General features: G+C 44.5%; 1 long non-coding RNA gene across 1 annotated transcript; it reads right to left on the bottom strand.

Annotated features, from left to right (window-relative positions):
- Window positions 1-3,746: 3,746 nt before the first annotated feature.
- LOC123280636 (uncharacterized) lies at window positions 3,747-5,984 on the bottom strand. The gene is made up of 2 exons (XR_011498119.1): window positions 5,715-5,984; window positions 3,747-4,424 (listed from the first exon to the last, which is right to left on the bottom strand). It is a non-coding gene; the product is annotated as an uncharacterized lncRNA (long non-coding RNA).
- Window positions 5,985-24,112: the final 18,128 nt, after the last annotated feature.

The raw sequence follows: 24,112 nt of genomic DNA, 5'->3' as shown, positions 1-24,112 counted from the left end.
CTCAGGATGACAATGTGAGCATGTGTGTTTGTGTGTTCAGTCATCTGTAAGTGTGTGTCAGCGTGTGGTGAGTTGTGACCTCATGTGAGGGATCATAAATGTATATGTGTGGGAATAAGAACATGAGTGTGCATGCACGTGCGAGTGTGCAAGAGTGAGCATGCACAGGGCTGATATTCAGCAGGTACACACCGGTATGACAGGTGTTGCTGAATCCATGGTTAAAATATTGAAACTACTTCTGTAACGGGTGGCAAATAGCCACTGCACCAACTCCCTTGCCCATCAGTGCCCCTGCCACCACCCTGGCTAGCCAGCTCAGCCCTCTATACCACCAAGAAACTGGAGGCCGATGCCTGTCACAGCAGCGGCCTCTTGAATGCCGCTCCAGCTTCCGCTCTCAATGCTCAATGTCAGTCTACAAAGTTGTAGAATTTTCTTTGAGTCACAGCCTTGTGTGTGTTATTGACGTGAGTTTGAGAACTTGCACGAATGTGTACCCTGTGCAAATAAGTGTCAATGTGTGACTGTGTGTGACCATGCTGGCTTTACCTTCCCAATGGATTGGTGGATTGTAAATTCTGGAAAGACAGGATGCAGGCTTCCTGCTTCTTCCAGTCACTAACATGGTCAGAGGACCTGCCATGTTGCAAAGAATACAGACCAGAGAGCCAGAGGGTACTGAGCTTGAATCTCAGCTCTACCACCTACAAGCTGTTATTACTGCGAGCAAGTAAGGAACTTCTCTGAGCTGCTGTTCCCCCACCTCTAATGGGAACAGCAAGACCTGGTTCACTAGAGTGGTGTCAATGTGTGTCTGTGCTTGGCACCCCATCTTGGTCAGGTCCCTGCCCCTGTCCCTGCTTCCTCAGCTTCTCAGCCTCAGTTCTTGCCCTCAGGGAGCGTGGCCTGTCCCAAAAGACGTGCTGACTGTAACCTGACAGGTGGAAATCACGCGGGCCAGAGCTGCCCAGGACTGCCTGGAGAGCAGGATCCATCATGGGCAGGTGTTCAAAAAGGGAAGATTTCAGAAGAAACGGCAACCACCAAATGGGGTAATTATGCCTTAGACTAAATCTTGTTTCCCCCTATGAACACCACTCAGACCTTTGCTCTATTTAATTGGTCCTTGCCCTTAACCCCAAAATGTGCCATGTCCCTCACACGTTTGTATCGCTAAAGGTCTGGATCCCATGTCCTCAAGTGGTGGAAAGAAGCAGAGGGTGCTACTGTGCTCTGAATTTGGAGAATGATAATAAAAGCAATAGCTAACATTTATCCATCAGTTATTATGGGTTTGGTTATGATTATTTACTTACATTGACTCATTGAACCCCTCCCCTTCAACCCCAAGAGGCAGATATAATTCTCCTCACTACAGATAAGTGAGACCCAGAGAGGTTACGTAATTTGCTTCAGATAACACAGTGAAAGAGGCGTGGTTCTGGGGCCCAAACCCAGTATGATGGTGATAAAAGAAAAACCAGCATGATGATCACACGCTAGCACATGTGCACACGTGCTAGTTATGATCGTTAGTAGAGGAGAAAATTAAATGAAGCCCAGAGAGGCAAAATTATGCCTTATGCTAAGCTGCTGAGTGAGGGAGGGTAAGGAACGAGGGAGTAGAACCCAATCGAGAGAGATCCCAGGGAAGGTGGTGTGTGGGGGGTTAGGGAGGAGACATTTGGAGGCTTCGCTGAATGAGACATCTGAGTGTGGGGAAATGTTTAAACTTCTCATCGCTTTCCGGGAGTTCAGTTAAGGTTTACATAACTTTCAATGCTTTTTTATGTCATACTTGAGTTTCTGTTGAATGCAACACTCTGGAGGAAATGTTTCCCAGATGTGGGTCACAAGACTAAAGACATGTTCCAGTTTTCTGTGGGGCTTGGCTGGTGTGGGTGGCTGCAGAGGCCACACTCTGACCACCATGGACTGGGGCTTAGACACGGGAGAGCTGGCCTTCTTGGGTATGCCTGACATTCACAGCTGTGGCTCATGCTGTGCCCAGTTCTGGAATGCGCTCTTCCCTGCCCAACCAAATCCCCCCATCCCACCACTGGAAATCCCAGCTGCTCCAGGCATTCCACACTGAACAGCTGTTTCCTGATAGCCCTGCGGCAGGTGCTGCAGTGACAGAGATGGCCAAGTTCTCCTTCCTCCCTCCACAGCCCTCACTGTTCTCTCTCTGTTTCCTCTGAATTCCAAGGCCGTGAATGACGCATCCATACCACCCAAGTCATCTTAATTAGATGCCACCTTGCCTAGGTGTTCTTTGTTATCTCAAGGGTCTTAGCTTGATCTTCTTATGGGGATTGTTAAACCAAGAGACCCAGAGCCCTGTGCTGTGCTTCTGTGTTTTCACAGCACCCATCACATTCTGAGCAAATGGGAAGGAAGTTGCTCACTAAGGGGGCACTGGTGGATTGACGGTGGATGGATGGATTGTGATGGATAAATGGATAGATGGATGGAGCATAGTGACAAGGCATGGAAGGAGTTCTAATAGAGGAGGAGGAGCCCAGCCATCCCAGGAAGCAGTGCTAAAAGCTTCATTATTCAGCTAACTCTGTATTCTCCAGGGTCTTCAGTATATGTTAGGGATAATCCAGCCTTCTAGTTTATGTTATTTTCCTCTCTGGCTCCTTTTTGGTACTTCTGCTGGTTCTTCGTGATTCCCCTGGAGACCAGAGGCATGGGAGAGGAGGCAGGTATAGGAGAGGAGGTTCAAATTTATGGACTACTTTGTAAGAGAGGTATTTCATAGAGAGGAATGAAAGTTGGTAGTGGAAGCAATAGAAACCAGCAGTTTGGATTACCTGTGGGTTTGAATTATCTGGTTACCTCAATCCCCCAAGAATTTAGAGAGTTGAAAGTAGGAGGGCAGTGGGGGGAAAAATAGCCCAGGAAAATCTTCAACTGGAGAAATAACGGGAGCTGTGATTTTGATCAAACATTGATGATGGATATGTGTTGGGCATATGATGTTTGCATAGACTGTCTCTTAATTACACATTTAGTTAGCTTGAAGAAACTTTGGTCTTTTCTTTTACTTATGGGAGAATTTTTTTTTCTTTTGAGAAAGATTAGCCTTGAGCTACCATCTACTGCCAATCCTCCTCTTTTTGCTGAGGAAGATTGGCCCTGAGCTAACATCTGTACCCATCTTCCTCTATTTTGTGTGGGACGCCTGCCACAGGATGGCTTGATAAGCGATACGTAGGTCTGTACCTGGGATCTGAACTGGCGAACACTGGGCCACCAGAGTGGAGTGTGTGAATTTAATTGCTACGCCACCAGGCCAGCACCTAGGAGAATTTTTAAGACAATCCTCAACTCCTTTTGACCCATAAGCTCTTGGAGGGTGTTCTTTGAGTTATAGTTTATTTGCCTCAACCCTTCTCCTCTACTGTGTAGCTCTTGGCTGGAGATTTCCCTTACTTTTTCTATGAGGATGACTTTTCTTTGCACACGTTCTCTGGATGGGCATCTTTTCCCTCTGGTTCTTTGTGGTGTTCTCATTTTCTGTATCTCCATGCTACAGAAGTGCCCACCTCTCCTCCTTACCCTGGCAGGACCACTGTAGATGTCCCCCAGCTCAGAAGTGCATTCACACCATGCCTCCTCCTCTACCTGCACCCACATGCCCAGCTCTCCTAGGGCTCTGGGTAGGGGAGCAGATTGCAAAATCCACAGGAATATAAAATTGTTAAACAACAAAATAAGTCAGACTGAGACATTAGTGCCAGAGGAATTATGTTTAATTGTTTGGAAAACAAGAGCAGAAATGAAGGGTGATAGGAAGGAGGAGTGTGTAGGCACGCTGTCCAAGTTTCCAACAAGCCAACAAGGAGATGTCGATGCATTTCAGCAAAGATGATTAGATGGTTTAGAATCAGATCCTTGCCTGGGATGGAAATTGCAGCTGCTAATTAATAAGAGGCAGAGATGGACGGAGCCGCCATCTTGGTGCTGTCATTTCCTAAGTGTGGCGGCCTCCAGAAGCAGGGAGTGAGTGGGCTGAGAGTCGGCTGTCCGAGGGAGAGGAAGTGGACTTCATGCGCTCTGTGGTCCCTGGGGGCTTAGCCTCTGGTCACATGCCCGGGGGCTTACTTCTGCTTGGACTTCTGGCACTGCTGAGGCGGTGGGCATTTCTGCTGGCACTTGGGTGGAGGCTGGCAAGGCTGCTTGGTCTGCTGAGGTGGGGGGCAATACTGTTGGGGTGGGGGGCAGGACTGTTGGGGTGGGGGGCAGGACTGCTGAGGTGGGGGACAATACTGTTGGGGTGGGGGGCAGGACTGTTGGGGTGGGGGGCAGGACTGCTGAGGTGGGGGGCAGCACTGCTGAGGCGGAGGGCAGGGCTGCTTCGGGGGAGCACACTGCTTCTGCTTCTGCTGAGACATTCTGGGCTGGATGTGCAACTGGAAGAAGAAAGCACAGAAGTGAGGAACACAAGCCATAGAGAGACTCTGGGCCCTGCTGAACCTCCTGCCATATTCATATCCTGCTCTTGTTTTACCTGGCCCTGATCGCTTCACCAATTTAAGGAGTGTGTGTGTGTGAATGTGTGCATGTGTGTGTGTGAGTATAAACTGTAGCTAAATGTTTGTAAATCATTTCAACTCTTTTTGAGACGAAGAAACACAGAAGGAAGGGAAGGAAGGAAGGAAGAAGGGAGAAGGAACAAAAGGAAGGCGGGGGGAGAAAAGAAAGAGGAATATGAAATGAGAGAGAGTAAGAAGGAAAGACAGGGAAAAAGAACAAAAAGCAATATACTGTAATGGCAAAAGCTATGGAATCTGGAACAGGATTGCAAGGGATCTGAGTCCTGGCTAAACCAGCAACCAGCTGTGTGACTTTGAGCAAGTTACTTAACTTTTGTATACCTGTTTCCCTAAAGGTTGTTGGAAGGACTGTATGAGTATATAAAAATGCATACATACAAACATGCATACATCTATGCATAAATGTGTGTGTGTGCACACACACACACACAGAGTACCTAGCATGTGATGAGCACTGTGTAAGGGCTTTGATTTATTAAATAAGTTTCTAAAAATTTAAAAAGGATGGTAAGGAACATCTTAATCATTCTTTAAGAGAATTTATAGAGAAGAGGAATCTAGAGAAGAATGGGCCTTTTAGCTTGATTCATAATTATAGTTGAGGAAAGCAAACCACAGAGAGGGAAGTGATTGCTCCCAGGTCCTTAGCACAGGTGGCTGGGGACAGCGGTCTCTGATTCCCAGAGTAGGAGCTTGCCACTGTACCATATCCTCTTGTGCTCCTTGGGGCCTCTGCACAGCTGCTCCCTGATGCGGCCTGCTCTCCTCCCTCCATGTATTTGCCTTTCCCTTAAAGGGCAGCTCTGAGGGCTGCTCTGTCCCATAGCTGGTGCCCCCACCCCGCTCCTTCTACCAAGTCCCTCTCAGCGCATGGCAAGACACAACACCCACACCATGCCAGCAGAAACCTCGAGCCACTGGCCTCTTGGCAGACCCTCCTCTCTCATCTCAGCCAGCTTCCCACACACCTTGACTGGATGATTTGCAGACCAAGACAGGTTGGTCCCAAATGATACGGAAGAGAAGGATGCCCAAAGGAAGCCTTTCTTTGACCAACCACCCAGAGCTCCAGCCCCAGCTTCCTGTCACAGTTTGGGAACATGTGAAACAAGGCTGCAAGGAGAGACGTTACTTTGCCAGACTTACCCAAGTTCACCAGCGACTGGAGCCTGCAAATGCCAAGGGGTTTGGGATGCTCTGCGCCTGCCCACCTTTTATACATCTTACATCCCTGCCTGAGGCCATGAGGTGGCCTAGGATTAGGATGTCCTAATTAGTCCCTAATCACAATAGGATCTACCTGTCCTTCCTCAAATTTCAGGTTTTACTCACCCCCTAGGACTGGCAGCCTCCCTCTTGGCATGGCAGCACTTGGGGATGACAATGGTGCCTTCACTGTGGCTCTGGCCCCACCTCCCCCATCACTTTATGAGGCCTGGCTAGCTTGAATTTCCAAACCCACTCAGGACTTTTGACTTACAACCTTGGCATCCGGGATGGTCCCAAGGTAGCATTCAGGACAATGTTGGGTGTGGGGGGTGTGAGGGCAGTGTTCCAGGATGTTCTGATTGACAGAGGGGAGGGGGTGGACTGGGTGGAGTACACAGACAGCATTGTTTTAAGGGAAACTTAACGACTGAGGGGGTGAATGGTTCTCTGGGAAGCTCATTAAACTCAGTAGAGTGTGACTGCCGAGGAAACCTAGGATCAGAGCCACATTTGGCCTGAACTGGTGGGAAGACAAGGCAAGTGGCTTTGGTTTTTGTGCCTATTGTTATTTAAGCATAAAAAGGGGATGCAGCTTTTTGTCCTGCCTCCTATTGAGAAAATGATTAGGCTTCATTAAGAGAAACTGGGTGGTTACAGTAGACAGTACTTATCTCTGTATCTCTCTACTTATGTATAAGTCACCCAGGCTCCAGGGTTCCCAGGGAAATGATTATCATAAGGTGGAGAGGGTGGGGGAACTAAGAAGCATTCAATTAGAATGAGCTCATGGAGGAGTCACCTGGGCTGGTCCTGGATGCTCACCTTTGATGGCCCCAGTCTACATTCTTCCTCCGCACTCCTGTTAGAGATTCCAAGACAAAGAGGGATGGCACAGGGCACAGACTTGGATGCTCCCCATATCTGACAAAGCATGGGACATATCTCTAAAAAATCTCTGAGTGGTGTTCAGGTTGGGGCTTTCACCTTTCCCAGGTGGGTGGCCTTGGGCACTTAATGTCCTGGGGCCTCAATTTCCTCAACTTCTGAAGAGGACAATAACACCATTCTGCATCTCAGTGGTCAGGGTTAAAGTGGACAACATATGTAAAGGACGTGCATAGTGTTTGGCACAGAATAAGTGATCATCAATTGTTGGGTGCTCCGTGTAGCTAGGCTCTGAACACCATGGCAAGGCACACTGTTAGAAGTATGGGAGAGGTAGCTGCAAAATTTGAAGGCAAGTAGTGGCACTTGCCACCCAGTGTCATAAGACCTTGACTGAGAGAAATGGAAATAGGCAAGCTAGTTCTGAAGATGGTATGTTTTAAACCTCAGACGTGGAATTTAGTTGTAGCTCTGCTGAAAGGCTTTCAATATCCCGAGAGCTTGAGAAGTCATGCTGCACAACTAGAAGACACAGGCTTGGAAGACAGTGGTCTCTCTCTCTTTTTTTTAATTGAGGAAGATTAGCCCTGAACTAACATCCGTGCCCATCTCCCTCTACTTTACGTGTGGGACACCTGCCAAAGCGTGACTTGATAAGCCATGCGTAGGTCCGTGCCCAGGTTCCTAACTGGCAAACCCTGGGCCACGGAAACAGAGCACCTGAAGTTAACCACTATGACACCGAGCCACTCCCCAGTGGTCTCTCTCTTAACTCATGGTGCTGCCACATTGAGATCACAGGCTGTACGTGGGCAAGTAACTAACACAGACCCAGAGGAATCCAGGCCTTCCTGGTGGGAGAATCCCTTTGACCTGGTGTCACTCTGACAGAGGCAACCTCAGATAGCCTTGGAAAAGGATTCAGCTCAGCTAATAGCAGAGAAGAAAGGCCATGAGGGGTAGTTATCCTAAGATAACCAGTTATTTATCGAGAGGTACTACATTCGCATCAGTGCCAGGCACTGTGCTGTGCTGGGGACAGTGGTGAACAAGGACAGCCAGGCCCTTGCTGTTGACAAGGCAACAGGGCAGAGGGTGTGGTTTAGTGTGGCAAGTCTGCATCTGTGACTGGGCCTGTGTAAGTGGGAAGGGGGAATACAACTGCTTAACGTCCTCCTCCTCCTTCCAACTCTTACAGTTTTTGACTGTCTGACTTGGATTAGCTGAAAAAATCAATCCTAAATATCACTGGAGTGATGCCTGTATAGCTAGAAAAAGTGTGAGCATCAGCTAATTCATGAGTTTTGGATGTTAAATCCTGTCAATCTTTTCTTTCATGTGCCTCAACTACTCAGAACACACTTTTTGTGGTAGAGTCAGCTACTTCAAGAATGCATTGTGCAATATTGCTTCTACTACCAGAGGACAGAAAAGGAGCAGATAATCTAGAAGACACCAATAAAACCAAACGCTTATCCTGGACACTTGGAATGGTGTTGTTCACTGGTTTTCATTAGCACTGCTCTCTGTCTTTCTCCTTCTCCAATCTTCTGTCTCTCTTATGCAAACATGCATACACACACACACTCACACGTGCATATATACACATGGGTCTCTGCCACATTCTAGATCCAAGTGTGAGTGGGGCATAAGGCCTGTTCCCAGTAAGGTTGATAAGATGGAAGTGATGAGATGAGGTGGTATTTTCCACCAATGTCCAAAACGTGTGGACATACTCACTACCTACCATTGGTCCATATCTAGCAGGCATATGACCCCTACTTCCTTTGTATGGCTCTCATACCCTAGGTTCCATATGGTTCTTGAGGACATTTTTTCCCTCTTCTAGTTTTCCATGGTGTTCATCTCACCCTCATTTCACTTGGATGAACATGAACATGATGGTGAGACAGTGAGGATGAGAGGTATGTATTGGAAAAAAGAGGTAGGAGGGGAACCTTACCTCCTAGGATGTCTCTGGCTTACAAATAGATACCAGCTTACTTGGTTTCTAGTTATAGGCACATATTAGCACATTCAGCCTGAGAAGTACCAGGACCTAGCTGGCGAAGGGGCAAGGGGCTGAGCTTTTCAGGGATCCGGTCAGTTATCACATGTATAGGAAGCAGACACCATTCCAAGTAACTCTGGGAGCTGAGGAACTGAGTGACGCACAGGCCCTACCCTCAAGGAGTGTATGATCCTCTTGGGGAGATAAGGTCAGCCCAGTGTGACAGAGGAACTGGAACTGGAGGCAGACACCATGAGTCAGGACCTGAGGGATGATCTGGTGGCACAGGAGCTCAGAGGAGTGGTCATCACTATGGGATGGGCTCGCGTTGACAGCAATGCATCAGGGGAAACAGGAAAAGCTCCTAGAGTGTGGGCTCCTTCAGGGCAGAAACACTGACTTCATCTTTGTATCCTGTTACCCAGCAAATGTTCCAGCTCGGATTCTGAGCTAAATGTTTGTGAAATGATTGAGAACATTCCAGACAAGGGAAGATAGAGCCCCGAACCAGACAAAACAGTCCCAATTCTTGGTCCAAGGGCTGTGTCACACTCGATGACATTCTCAACAAGCCATGGAGAAATGAGAAATGTTACTATATTTTATAGAGGTTGGTATAAGTTTGCTGACTTTTATTTCTTTGGATGGTCTTATTTTTTGTTTGCTTTTTTGAGACTATACGATTTACAGAGTTATTGATTTTAAAACTGCCTTAATTTATTGAAATGATAGTAATTATAAAGGTCCTTTACCTTTCCTTGACAAAATAAAAGATTGTCCCTCTTTACTGATTGCATTGTTTAAAAAAAAAATAGTTTTGGTGAAATCCAAAAGCCTGGGTTACTGTTAATGTGGTCCATCCAGTCTTATCGCTAACAGATATGGAAGAGGTGAGGTAGACCTACTTGAGATCACATCTTATCAGTTGTGAGAGAGAGGACTTGAACTCTGGGTATTTGTCTAACAACCAAACCAAACAAACAAACAAATGGAACAGGACTTTGGCTGATGTCAAAATTTCAGCAGGAAATTCTCCTCCCCTCCTGCTTGTCCCCCTACCCCTCCTTAAAGCTAGGCCTTTGCAGTGACGACAGGACCAGGCCTGTATGTCACCCACATCCCACCTCTGTCTTCTCCCAGGCTCTCCAGAATGCAGTGCAAGGCTCTGGCCTGCCCCTCTCCTCGGGGGACACACTGACCTCACTGAGCCAGAATCCATTCTCTCTTGCCTTTATCTGGCCTCTCAGATCAGAGAGGATTAACCCTTCAAATCACTTCTCCCCTTCCTGACTCTTAGGAGGCCCCTAGTTGTGAGAAGTGAGTAGTTCACCTCCAAGTCCCCAACAGCTGGCTCTTCAACTGCCTGCTTTTCTATGCTCAGAACCAGTGGTTTCACTGTCATAATAGGGATGTCCTGGGATTCTTTGCTACCTTAGGGGATGAAGGCTTAACTTCGTTCCGCATGGCCCCAAGATGTGGAATGAGGTCCCAAAAGGTTGAGGTTCCACAGAGATCTGCCTCCAGGCTCCTTGTCTCCCTTAGTGAGCTCATTCACTCCTGTTCTTCTAATTACTACCTTTACACTAATGACTTGTTAATCTGTATTTCCAGCCCAGGCATCTACCTTGTGCTTCAGATCCACAGTACATCAGCTGCCTCCTGAATATCTTCATCTGGATGTTTCAAAGTCACATTGGTCTTAACACGCCTGGAGCTATACTTGTCATCCCTCCCCCTGCTCACTCTCCATTTCAGTGAACAGCACCACCACCTACCATATACCACTTACCCACGGCCCCAGTCAGAAACCTGGCCCAACTTCTAACTACATCCACCGTCCACCAAGTCCTATCAATCTATCACCTAGGTATGTGATGTATACCACACATGATGTATGTGATTTCAAGAGGCCCCTACCTTGGTATGGCCTTCATCAACTCTTGCCTTGACTGCTGAAGAGATCCCCTACTCCATTTCACTGTCTGTAGTCTCTCTAGTGAAAACATCTTCTACACAGAAGTCAAAATGATAATTTCGAAAAAATTTAAGAGAATGTCTTGTTTTTAGGAAATATATACTGAAATATTTAGGGCCAAGGGGCAGCATACCTGCAATTTACTCTCAGATATTCAGGAAAAAGAAAACAAAACGTAGATAGATAGATAGAGATACATGCATATACACATACATAGAGATACAGATATATAAATATGTATGTATTATCTATACATATATACACATATAGATATATATGTATACCCAAATACACATGTATATATGCTTCCATATATATCTATATATCTGTATCTGTCTATATATATGTTTTTTCTTTTTCCTGAACATACATATATATCTATATATCTGTACATGTAAATACATACACACACACACACACACACACACACACATAGATCAATGTTTGGGAATCTAGGTGAATCTGCATGAAGGATATCCAGGAATTCTTTGTACAGTTCTTGACACTTTACTGTAAGCCTGAAATTTTGTCAAAATAAACAATTTTTAAATAAACACATTTTAAAGGTAAATGAGCCCACGCCATTCTCCTACATAGATCCCCCAAAGGCCCTCATTCCCTCTACCTACAGGATAAAGTCTAAATTCTGATATGATACAGCCCTGCCTACCTCCTCCAGCTTTATCTTATCACTACCTGGCTCATGCTTTGCCCCATCACTAATGACCTGCTTGCAGTTCCTGGCAGACAACCTGCTGTTTCTCATTGTGAAGTCTTTGCTCACATGGTCTTTCTGATGGGAATCTCCAACATCTGCCTGCCCCTTTCTGGCTACTGGATGTGTCAGAGGAACGCGTCAAACACATGAAATGGTGGATGGAGCTAGATGAGCTTCCCATTTCTCCATAAGCTTTTCCCTCTAGATGGTTATGGTTAGTTTCCCTAACCCTGCGATAGACTCAAGGGTTTATGAGGAACAGCCTCTGATTCTAAGTGGTTAGACATAGGTGCAGAGAACTTGAGGAGTTTCTTTGGTGAGACCAATTTCTCCCAAGGGGACCCTTGTATCTTTGGTTTTATCTTTTGTCACTCAGGGACAGGACAGTTGTCATCTAGGCTGGCCCTCTTCCACTCCTGATTCTCTTAAAAGAGACAACTAAACCTCCAGTGAGTTCCCTCTAAAGAGGGAATAAGAAGCTCCCAGTCTGCACAGTGCACAGTAAGTTCAAGCTGGAGGCCAGGGGCATTCGTGTGCTCACACCTGTGTGTGTAGAGGGGTGGGGACAGGGGTAAGAGGCAGACAAGATGCATGCTTTCTCTTCCTAGAAGTATCCCGGCCTTCACCCCAGCTTTAAGGTTGTCAACTGGCTATTATATCTAGTCTTAAAAAGTATTTATGAGACTTCTTCCCCAACCAAGAGGATATTCCAATAGGCTCTCATGACTGGAGAGGAAGGACATCCTCCGGCCTGGAAAATCCAGGTCTGTGGGATGCAACATCTGCCTATATATTCACTGACCTGGGAGGGACAAATTGTTCCCTCAGGAACATTGAGGAGGACCATGAGTCTTCTTTCTAGGTTTAGATTTGATGAAGATTAAAGGGAAGATACCATAAGTAGGTACGAATCATCTCACTCCTCCAGATTGAGGGCTCTTACTTGTCTTTCTGTATTGTTCAGAGTCAGGGAAACAGGCAAGTGAGAAAAACTAAAAGTAAACTAAAGAAAACAGAAAGGCTAAGTAGCTCTCCATGTTAAAGAACTGAGCCACAGAAGGGGCAGGGGGAGAGAAATGAGACTGCATACTCACACTGAGTGTCTGGGTGTTGGTACAGTTTCTGCACAATTTTAGGCAGGAAGGAGAGATTTTTTTGAGGGGGACAATTTCTTTCTGTATGATATCTATATCTATCTATCTGTCTATATCTAGATAAGGTGGTAAGAAATGTGATTTTAGGAAATTTTGCTCTGAGTTTTGATGGAAACTTCCCTTGGTATTCTCCAGTGATCTTAAGTTAAAATATTTAGTTGCTCTTTGAGGCATTTCTTTGAATGTCGTACATCTCTTACCCAGGCCACAAAACTGCCCAATTATATGCAGATTTCAAGAAAGATTGCATGAAAGAAAGAAAGAAAAATTGCATGAAAAATGCAAGGCAGAGTTTCCAAAGTTGGCCTAACGTATTTTAGCTACAAGTATATGGAAATCTATAAATACATCACTCTTTACCTAAGTAAAATGCATCCTTACAATGTTAAAATATAGGCTTACTCCTTGGTTCTTAAGAAACCTGAAGAGAAATGCATTAAATAAGCAGTTTGAAATATAGTTCCATTTTAGGCAGCAAATAATCAGGCAAAAAGGCTGGGTCCTGGTCTCCCACCACTTACGGGCATGAGACATAGTGATGCCACAAAACATGGAAGAGCAGATCCCAGGAGCCTCAGGTCCCATTACTCCTGGTTCCTGGCCTCTGGTTAACTTCATTCTGCACTCAGCAGTGAGGCTGGGGCTGAGTAGACTGGGGCAGTGGAGAACAATGCCTCCTCCTCCTTTTCCATGCACACCCTTGAGCTGGGATAATACTGGCAAGTGGGCGTGTGGAACCCAGACAAGCAGGTATCGTGTTTGTTTCCAAGTAGAGAGGTCAGACTTTGTGTCTGGAATTCTGAGTCATATCAAGGGTCCATGAGGGTTAGACTCTTTATATCCTGTACTACACACAAATGCATACACACACACGTGCACACACCCTCAGTCGGTCCCCACTACTATGCAGGGGACTCTCTCTTGCACAGTGTCCTTTGCTAGGAACTGAAGGAAGCACATCTAAATAAAATGCAACCCCAGGTGTTTGCTGAGCACCTACCAAGTAGCTAAGCACAGGGCTAAGTACCACTGAGCACGGAAGCAGTGAAAAAATATCCTGTCCTCAAGTTGCTTAAGTCTAGCTGGAGAAAACAAAAGTGAGCAAAAGGGAGCTCAGTTTTTATGTAAATATAGACTCCCCAGTTTCCATTGAGAGTCAGATTATGGACAGAGGAATAACACTCTCTGAGGAGAGGACAAGACCTTAGGAATCTGCTCAAGAAGGAAGAATATATAGAATGGCAGGAGGTTGGGATGAATGGACTGGGGGTGGCCAGGGCTGCACCTATGCATTTCCCCATGAAGACTGTGGGTCCAGAAGGAGGAGCAGCAGGATTAGACAGTAGGGCTGACCTGGGTCTGAGGACCACATAGGGGCCAATAGAAAGGCCCTACTAGCGATGGAAGTCAATCCTGGTGGTCTAGTGGTTAAGATTCAGCACTCTCATTGCTGTGGCCTGGGTTCATTCCCTGTCAGGGAACCACACCACCTGCTTGTTGGCTGTTACACTGTGGCAGCTGTACGTTGCTGTGATGCTGCAAGCTATGCCACTAGTATTTCAAATACAAGCACAGTCATCCATAGTGGATAGCTTTCAGTGGAGCTTACAGACTAAGACAGACAAGGAAAAAGGACCTGGCCACCCACTTCTGAAAAAAAATTAGCCATGAATAGCAGTGGAACATTGTCTGATATAGCACCAGAAGGTGAGAGGATGGTGCAAAAGACTGGGCAGGGCTCTGCTCTGCTGTACACAGGGTCGCGAGGAGTTGAGTTGGAATCAACTCAAGAGCACTATCAATCAAATCGCTAGAGATGGAAACCTTGAGGGGAGGGTAGTTTGGACTGTGGTCCGGGCAGGGGAAAGAGGCAAGTGGAGGAGATTTAGAGGATAAAACACGGATGTGATTGGAGATTTTCAGAGACACTAGAGCCCAGAGCTGTAGTGGCAAAGAGAGAACGGAAGTACTGTCGGGCATGGAGGTCAAAGCTAACTTAAGGAACAAGTTGTTGCTCTCTGAAATGATGCTTAGATATCTCCAGAGGGAGGGAGTGAAGACACAGTGAGAAATTAGCCATCTACATTTTAAATGAGTAGTTTCTGATATTTTGAGTTTCCCATATAGAATAAAAAAGAAAGAAAAAATACCCTTGAAATATAGAATTCAAATGGTGTCTTCTTCATAAAGTCTTTCTCATTCCCAAGAAATATGTCCTTTCTGCCTAAAGACACTGTCTCTCTCTTCCATAGCCTTCCATAGCCTTCCCCACATCTACTAGGATGTTCTTCTTGGTTCTTGGGTATGTATTTGGGCATGAGATTTGTTAACCCCAATAGTGTTATACCCTGGAGGATAGACCCACAAATTCCCTCCTTAAAGACTAGCACAGAGCCAGGTGCATAACAAGATCCCAGTAAATGTTCCAGGAATTGAAGTCATGCTGTGCCATGGATGAGACCAGTGGCTGAGGGAATGTTTTCTTTTGGGAAAATTAAATAACAGTCTTAAGGAACAAAGCAACCAAGTATTAGTTTTTGAAGGTTGACTACTAGCAAGCTCAAATGAATGTGGAGCTAAACGCAATAAATATTTGTTGAATGAATCGTCCAAATAGAAGTTCATGGGAAGCTGAGCTGAGGGAGACAGTCATGAGGCAACAGCTTCTTCACCCTCTATCACAAGAAAGATGTGTGAATGCACACACACACACACACACACACCCCAACCCCCCACACGCATACTTGTAGACCTACATGTGTGAAGATCTTTTGTGTTTATAGACATGTTTGTTTCTCTTCAAGGAAGGGTATAAATAGAATGGTATCTTTCATGATGCACGTCCCAGATTTGCCTCTCTGGGTTCCTTCCTCCTTCTGTTGTGAGGCATCTGGGGAAATTGCCTCACAGCCCATGGGTCTGTGCAAGGGTGTAATCCTGGATGCCGATGACATAGAGCAGCTGTTTGCATGGTAAGTCCACCTCGGGACTGTAGGGGAGGAGTGGCATAGAGAGCTCACTCAGGCAGCCTCAGAAATGTAGTTGCTCCACATTTAGGGAACACCTACTATGTTCTAGGCTCTGAGGATTCAGAGAGAAATAAGAGGTAGTTTCTGCCTTGCAAGTCCTCAGAACCTAGAGCCGGTAACAGACTATACAAATCATTTGAATAGTATACAGTAAGTGCTTTTGTAGAGTTATTTGGAGGCTGTTGCAGCAGGTTGAGGAGGATATAAACCAGCCAGGAGGCATTGCTACAGGCTTTCTAGAGGAAATATTGTCTCCTCAGTGCACTAACAGTGAATTAAGGTCAAGGTCACCCTCCGTTTTCTCCTAGATGTTTCCTGATTTGGGAGATAACTTCACCCATCTCTCTGGCTCAGAGAAGTTTTCCTTTTCCCAGCCCACTGCTTCCCCTCCACTCCTACCTAACTCTCTGGAAAACCATTCCATCACACCACCATCATTCCAACAAAAGAGAGTTGGGCATCTGGAGGGAATGCCCAGAAATTGGTCCAAGGCACTGACCAATTTCTAGGCTCATGAGCTGCAGGATGGGTGCCTGTTCTTGCTACACCTCAAGGGTCTTTGTGAAGCCTAATCAGGTGGGGAATCACCAAGAACACCCCAGACGTGGAAAACTTGGATAACAGAGAGTCAGTGTGTCTGCAGCAACAAATACCTACCAAGCACCTGCCACTGTCTAGGGACAGAGCAAAGAAGGCACAGCAGAGCCCACACAGGCTCTTCTCCTTCAGATCTTACATCCTGGTAGGAAAAGAGAGATGATAAATGCATATATAACCAAGAAACAAATAATATAACTTCTGGTAAGTCATGAGGGCTACGAAGAAACTAGGACATGGTAATGTTCAATTAGTGTGGTTAAGGAGGCCGTCTCTAAGGAAGAGACATGGAAACAGGCCTTGATAATAAGATGGTCATGGAAAGGTCTGTGGATAGAGGCAGAGCAAGATTAAATGCAAAGTCCCTGAGACGGGGCTGCTTATGATGTGTTCCATGAGCGTCACATGCCTAGAGTCTGGTGGACAAGGAGCGGGGTGAGTTCAGGGAGCCGGGCAGGGCGGAATTCCATGGGGTGTGAGGCCTGAAGGATCTGAGTGTGTAGTGACTGGATCTGACTTTTGCTTGAGAAGTATCACTCTGCCTGCTCTTAGAAGGTGGGCTGAACCAAGGCAAGAGTCAAGGCTCCCTCACCCTCCCTTATCTTGGATTCTTATCAGAACCCAGAGAGCGTATTTCTACTCTAAATTTAGCCAAGAAGAAACCAGGTTTTAGTAAGGTAACAGTGACAGACTTGCTGACGCCAAGTGTAGGTATTTTTGCATTGTATTCTATATCACAGCTTTTCTGGAAAAGTGCCTTGATTTTGAAAGCATGTTTTTTGTCCATCTGTACACATTCGAACTTGTTAAACCATTTAAAGTCCAGGGGAGAGAGTCACTGGGTCAAGTGGCCTCTTCTTGAAGGAATCTCCTCCTACCACCCTTCTCCCAGACAGAACTACCATCCCAGACTAGCCCACCGTACTCTTTAACTTGCCTCCCACTTTGCCCCTCAGAGTTCCTGGCTGCTCTGGGTCATCCCTACTGTTCAGAAGGAGTCACACAGGGCTTGTGGGTTCTGTCTTTCCACACGGGTTGGAAATCATGCCTCTTATTTCATTTTCAGCAGCCTCACACCTGTAGCAGAAGACTTAGGGAAGAACACGATGGGAAGAACACAGAACACAGAGTATCAAGGCCAGCCGGTATTTCTATTCTCCCTCTCTGCTTCCCACACTCCAGCCAAACTGGACCATTCGTTCTGGTCACACTCACAGTGTTTCTCTCCATCTATGCCTTCACTCAGGTGGTTCCATCGGGGACCCTGCTCCATCCCGTTTTGGTATCCATTCCTCGGTACTCATTCTTCAAAGCCCAATTGTATGTCACCTCCTCTAGGAAGGTGTTCTGAGAGTCCACTAACCTTTTGTGTGACTTCCCAACTCTGAGTCCCCAAAGCCTTTGCAGGGGCATGGGCTCTGGTTTCAGACACATCTGGGCTTGAATCTCAGGGGCTGGCTGAGTGACCTTAGGTGCACGACTTGTCCTCACTGAACCTCAGTCTCCTTGTCTCTAAGGTCAGGAGGATAATCACACCTACGTCATAGCACTGGTGTTCTGGGAAGATGAGATCATGCAGGTAAAGCCTTTGACACTGATTGTTGCATGGCCAGCACTCACTAAATGGTGGCAATTATTGTTCATAGAGTCATTTGTGCATTTGTCTCATATCCCTGCTAACTCTGTATCCTTCAGGACACAAACTGCCCTATTCATCACCGTCTCCTTGGAGATGTCTCAAACAGGGCCTGGATAGCCAAGCTTTGCTCTTTGGCGTCTTCTTGGCTGGAGCCCTTCCCTTCCAGGTCTGCACTTCTGCACTACGACACTAGAGGACAGCAAGAGACTACAGACCCTTTGGAAGACTGGCAGGCTATCTTGGATGCTCTTCCTCTTGACTAACCTGTACCTGTGGTAGGCCACCCGTTGTAGTTTCTTCTTGCTTGAATTGTACTCTCATTCCTTGGTACTAGGAAATTTCCTAAAGCCCATAAGCCAAAAGGCAATCATTATAGTCTTTTGTAGAAGGCCTCATGCCCCGACAGATATGACAAGCTGGAGGAAATCAGAAAATGCATAGAATAAACAATAACATAAATACTGCATATTAGAACTCATGGGATATACAGTAAAAGCAAAAAGATGAAAGGGGATTCAAGGTTTACACTTTTTATAGAAATGTGAAAGACTGAAAATTAATGATGTAAAATTCTCCCATAAGAAATTAGAATTTAAAAAATTAGAAGATGTTAAAGAAAGGAGACATAAGAAAATACTAAATATAAAATCGGAAATTAATGAAACAGAAAACAAAGATACAAGAGGGGAATCAACGAAGTCAAATTGATTCTTTGAAAAGATGAAAAAAATAAAGACTGACAATATTGACCTGAATAAAAAAGATAAAAAATTGATACTGGAAATAAAAAAAGTGTCATGCCTATAGTCAGAGCAGAAACTACAAAGAAAAATAGATTTACAATAAGTTTGAGTTTAAATGAGAAAGAAAAATTGCTAGGGAAATAATTCAGTTGCTGTTAAACTTTATTACTACTATTACTATTTTTTTTTTATTTAGTAAGGAGAGACTTTATTCAAAATGATTATTGCAAGGGGGGAGAGGGACCATTGCAACAGGACGAGAGGGACGGCAGCAATAAGGGAAAGACGCTGACCATGAGGTCCGCAAGTGTCTCTTGTCAGACTTTTTAGATGCTTACAGTCTTGACACTTTTATGCCCTATCTCCCATTTTCTCGACCTCCTTTCTGCGTAGAGATATGTAGCTATGGCAACCACATATGCTCAGGGTAACCTGATCGCACATCACTTCAGCTACACCAAGTATCTCTTCTGTCTCCTGACTGCCTCCCCTGGAACGCTCACAGGATCCCGCCCACTATGTTGGTGCAAGCATAATGTGGAAGCGCGAGGGACTTAACAGCCCCTGGACAACTGCTGAGGATTAGAAGACATGAGGCCATGGAGAGATGACATCCTTTCAGTGTCAGAGGTGAGTGATTATGACACACATTCTACATGGTCTTTAGAAGCTCCCCCGTGGGATTTAGCCCCAGGTGCCCACAGAAACACCCAGCTCAGCAACACAGCCTCAGGTTGACTTTCCCTCTGTCTTGTTTTGTTCTTTCAACTGCCCCTGACTTCCTCTACTTGGGGTCACTTTTCAAAAGAAACTACTTGTATGTCTTCTCTTGTCTCAGACTACTCTTCTCTATACAAAGACATCTCTATAAAACGTTTGAAAAGTTCTGCACTGCTCTTTACATTTTAAGTTGAAATCTAATGTTTTACTGTATATTTAAGGAGTTGTGAAGGATATACTTTCTATATTGTATATATTAGCATTTTTCAATAAAATTATTTTTTACTATTTTATGGGAAATTTTAAACTTATACAAAAGTGGACAGAATACTAGAATGAATCTCACGTATATCACTCAGCTTAATAATTGTCAAATTATGTCTAATCTTTTTCAGTTATATCCCCCCTCACTGCCCTCTCCAGTGTTTTTTTTTTAAGCAAATTCCAGACTCAAATCACTTCATCTGTAGATATCTCTAAATTAAGTACATTTTACTTTTCCAGGTAGTTATTTAAAACATTACCACCCCCTAAAAATACACAAAGTGTCTTTTACTGTGAAATATCCACTAAGCATTTGCATTTCCAATTATCTCTTAAAAGTCGTTAATTTCCTAACAATTTACTAGAATTGAGATCAAAATAAGGTAGATGCATTGTTATTTGTTAATCTATCTCTTAAATTTATTTTAATCTATAGATTCCTTGTCCATTTTTTTTTTGTCTTCTGGGAATTTTTTTATTGAAGAAACTGTATTCTTTGTCATATAGAGTTTTTCATGGTCTATGTTTTGCTGACTGCATCCTCATGGTATCATTCAACACTGCATAGGCCTCGGTATGGTTCCGCCTCCATTTGTTCATATTGTGATGCTTCTTTAGGTGAGCCCTTGGGCAACTGAATCTGCTCTGTCCTCACATGCAGAAAGCCTGAAGGACCTGGGATTTCATGTCTCCCTGGAGTGGCTCTTAGCCAATGACTTATGGGCACAGGGGTACAGAAACCTAGCTCTCTTGCCTCATGTCAGTACGGCTCTGAGACCTTTACACTCTAGAGTTCTTCTGTAGGATCAAGTTGAAGCTACTTTCCACACATTTGTGCCTGAAACCACACATCCACATTGTTTATTCTCCTTCCCCAGGCCTGCTTCTCCTGCTCCCTTACTAGTTTCCCCTGCAAACACTGTCTTAATAAATCACCTGCAAACAAATCCTCATCTCAGGGAATGCTTCTGGGAAACCCAAAGAATGACAATTGATACCAGTTTGGTCCCAGAAAACAGGTTCTAAAGGTGGGATTCTGAAGGCGGCTTGCTCACTGACCAGAAGAAAACAAGAACCCCTTCACTGGTGGTAAGTGGAGTGTTGATAGCCCTTGGCATGTTGTGGCATTGTACTTCCTGTCATTTATGGTCAATTGGGGCAAGATATAGTGGATGATGCTGCACTGGCTTGTGCAGTATCCTTGACATTTGAGGTATATGGAGAAAATGGCAACCATAAGAACAGTGGCATTGGTTGATTGTTGCTGGACCCTATTGATGCCTGAGAAAAAATGACAAATTCAGGTCATCATTCATGAACTTAAGACATGATGTAAAAGTCAGAAGGCCTCCATAGCAGTGTTTAAAGAGACCCTTATCTCCTGAAGAAGGCAGATGATGCTAAACACCAGGCCTAGGACCTAATAGTAACTGTCATAGAAGGTTGAATATGCAGTTTCCACATGTTTCTTATACCAAAGGTTGGGTCCTGATAGGGAAGGAATGGAACCTCAAGACTTGGGATAGGAACATATTCACGATGTGCTTGATAACACTGGATTTCACTATCTTCTGAATTTTCTCAGCCTGCTGAAGAGGGCTACTCTCCTTGAATAGAATATATCAGTCCTCACATTTCAATTGGCTAAAGGCTATAGAGGTTTCAACTGAAACAGATGCCTTGTAAGACAATACTTGTTTAACTCAAGGTCTGCCCCACTTCCTCTCCTGGCCATTGGTCTAGTCTCAGCAGAGCCAACTGGAGTAGTGCTGTCCTAAGGGAGGAAGAATTACTCACTGAATGATCTACAGGACCTGGCTAATATGGACCAGCACATGGGAGAATTCCCTGGGAAAGATCTTGAGGTTATTCGACCATGTGGAGTGGGATATGAAACTGATTAGGGGAATGTTTATTGATGTGAGGGAAATACTCATGACTCAGTTCCCCAGAAGCAGTCCTAATTTGCTGCTGGGATGTCTTTGCACCTTGGGAAAAGTGAGGCCCTGCATTAAATGAGGTGAAAATGAAACACTTTAGCAGAGTATTGAGAAAAGGATAACAAGTTTGAGAAGTGAGTGTGCTAGCATGAATCTATTATATAACCGCAAAACCAATCAACTTAGTATGTATTTTGGGAGGGCCCAGAAGATACTCCTTTCACTAAAGTTATAAGGACTGTATTGGTGAGGAGTGTCTCACCCTTACTGAGAAGCCCAATGGTGGCTGTCCTCTGTAACTTGGGGCTGAGGTAGGAAATGTTTATTGAACTGGGCTCCATAGTGTCAATGAAAATTATAGGATTCAGGAAGAGCAGAGGACAGGTGACATTAGTTAGTCATTAGAGGTAAGGAAGATGTGATTACTATAAAAGTCAGCAAGACTGAAATGTCCGAATGTCCACCAGCATGCCCTGACTTACAGGGATCTAGAGCAAAGGATAATAGAAGATGGTGTTCCTAAGGACAAGATAGATGGACAGTCATTAGGGATATGTATTTGTTCCATGTATAAGGCTGATAGCAGCCGTCTCAAAGCTAAGTCATAATTCGTCACCCAAGATCCAGTCCTGAGGCAGTTTTCAGACCCAAAACCCATTGACTGAAAAGAAACTCTTGAGGAAGGACCCTACAGCATCACATCAAGTGCATACAGTAGTGATGCACCCAATTATCTCCCAAGTAACTGTACTTTGGAGAAAAAGAAATATCCATATCTCTTGAGGGTGTTGGATGTATAGTCTGAACTGACACTAACGTCAAGAGCCCCAGGGGTCATCCTAGCCTTCCTGTTAGAATAAATGTATATTGAGGTCAGGTGATAAATTGAGTTCTGGCCCAGATCCTTTTCACAATGGGTCCAAGAGGTTCATGGACACACCATGGCCATTTTTCCAGTTCTTGTATGCATACTTATAGGATGAACATACTTAGGATCTGGCAATTTTCTCATGTTTGTTCCTTGATCCCTAGAGTAAGAACCATCACAGTAGAAAGGCCAAATTTAAATCCCCAAAACTGCACACTCCCCACACTAACCAAGATAGTAAATAAAAAACAATACAACATCTTGGAAAAATGGCAGAAATTAGTGCCAATCTCAAAGTATGCTGCTCTTACAAGTCCCTATTTAACTCAGCAGTGGCGCCTCTGAAAAAAACCAAGGGATCATGATGAATGATTGTGATGGTTCATTTTATGTGTCAACTTGGAGGGTGTTTTTGGATGACATTAATATTTAAAATGGTGAACTTGAGTAAACAGATTGATTTCCATAATGTGGGCAGGACTGAAGGTCTGAATTGACCTACAAGATCCGCTTCCCAGAGCAAGAAAATATTCTCCAGCAGACAGCCATGGAATTCATCTGAACATCAGCTCTCCTGGCTCTCCATCTGCTTTCCTTCAGACTGGAACTGCACCATCGGTTTCCCTAGGTCTCAAGCCTGCTGGCCCACACTGTAGATTTGGACTTTAAAGTCTCCACAAGCACTTGAACCAATTCAGTATAATTCTCTTTTTGTATAAGTGATTCTGTTTCTCTGGAGAATCCAACTAATAGAAGGATAGTAGAGTCCCACAAACTTAACCAAGAGGTAACCACAATTATAGCTTCTGTGACGTATAAAATTCTTAATAATGCAGATCAATACAGCCTCTAGTATGTAGTGTGCAGCTATAGATCTTATGCGTGGATTTTTTTCAATACCTGAGCAGGAAGGAGAGTAAATACAGTTTGCATTCATCTAAGATGGGCAGCAATATACATTTATGGTTTTGCCTTTGGGCCATGTTAACTCTCTTGCTCTCTGATACAATAAATTCAGAAAGATCTTGACAATCTGGACATTCCAAAAAACGTCATGCTGGTCTGCTACATTAATGACATCATGTATTAGAACATCATGATTAGTAATTGGCAAGTAAACAGTATGTCCTGGTCAGACATTTGTCCTTCACCAGGTAAAATATATTCTTTATTATAATTGTAATATCTGAGTAATCTGTAGTGATGTTACTTCTCTCATGATATTAATAATTTGTATATTCTCTTTTTCCCCCTTGATTACTCTTGATGGAGATTTGTCAATTGTATTGGTGCAGACTCTATTTAAGGAGTTCCAGGGACACTCAAGGACAACAGAGAAGACCAAAAGTAGGGCGCTAGAGTAATTTGAATCCTCTGACACTCACAGATATAGAAAACATTAAACACAGACCAGCTTCTAGCCAGACTAACAGAAAACCTCACACTAAAGGCCTATTTCCTTCAGTCTCTAATATCTGATACATCACATCTGGCTTAAAAAAAATTACAAGGCATGCTAAGAGGCAAACAAACAAAACAACACAGACTGAAAAGATGATGCAAGCATCAGGACCAGACTCAGATATGACACAGACATTCGAATTATCAGACATGGAATTTAAAATAACTGTGGTTAATATATAAGGGCTCTGATGGTAAAAGTGGACAGAGTGAAAGAACAAATAGATAAAGTAAGTAGATAAATGGAAACTCTCAGAATGAATCAAAAGGAAATACCAGACATCAAAAACACTTTGACAGAAATGAAGCTGATCAGTATACTAAACAAGCT

Source organism: Equus asinus, chromosome 25, assembly GCF_041296235.1.
Source record: "Equus asinus isolate D_3611 breed Donkey chromosome 25, EquAss-T2T_v2, whole genome shotgun sequence".
Lineage (NCBI taxonomy): Eukaryota > Metazoa > Chordata > Mammalia > Perissodactyla > Equidae > Equus > Equus asinus.
Note: the sequence above shows the minus strand (reverse complement) of the source record. Positions and strands in the feature narration are given on the sequence as shown.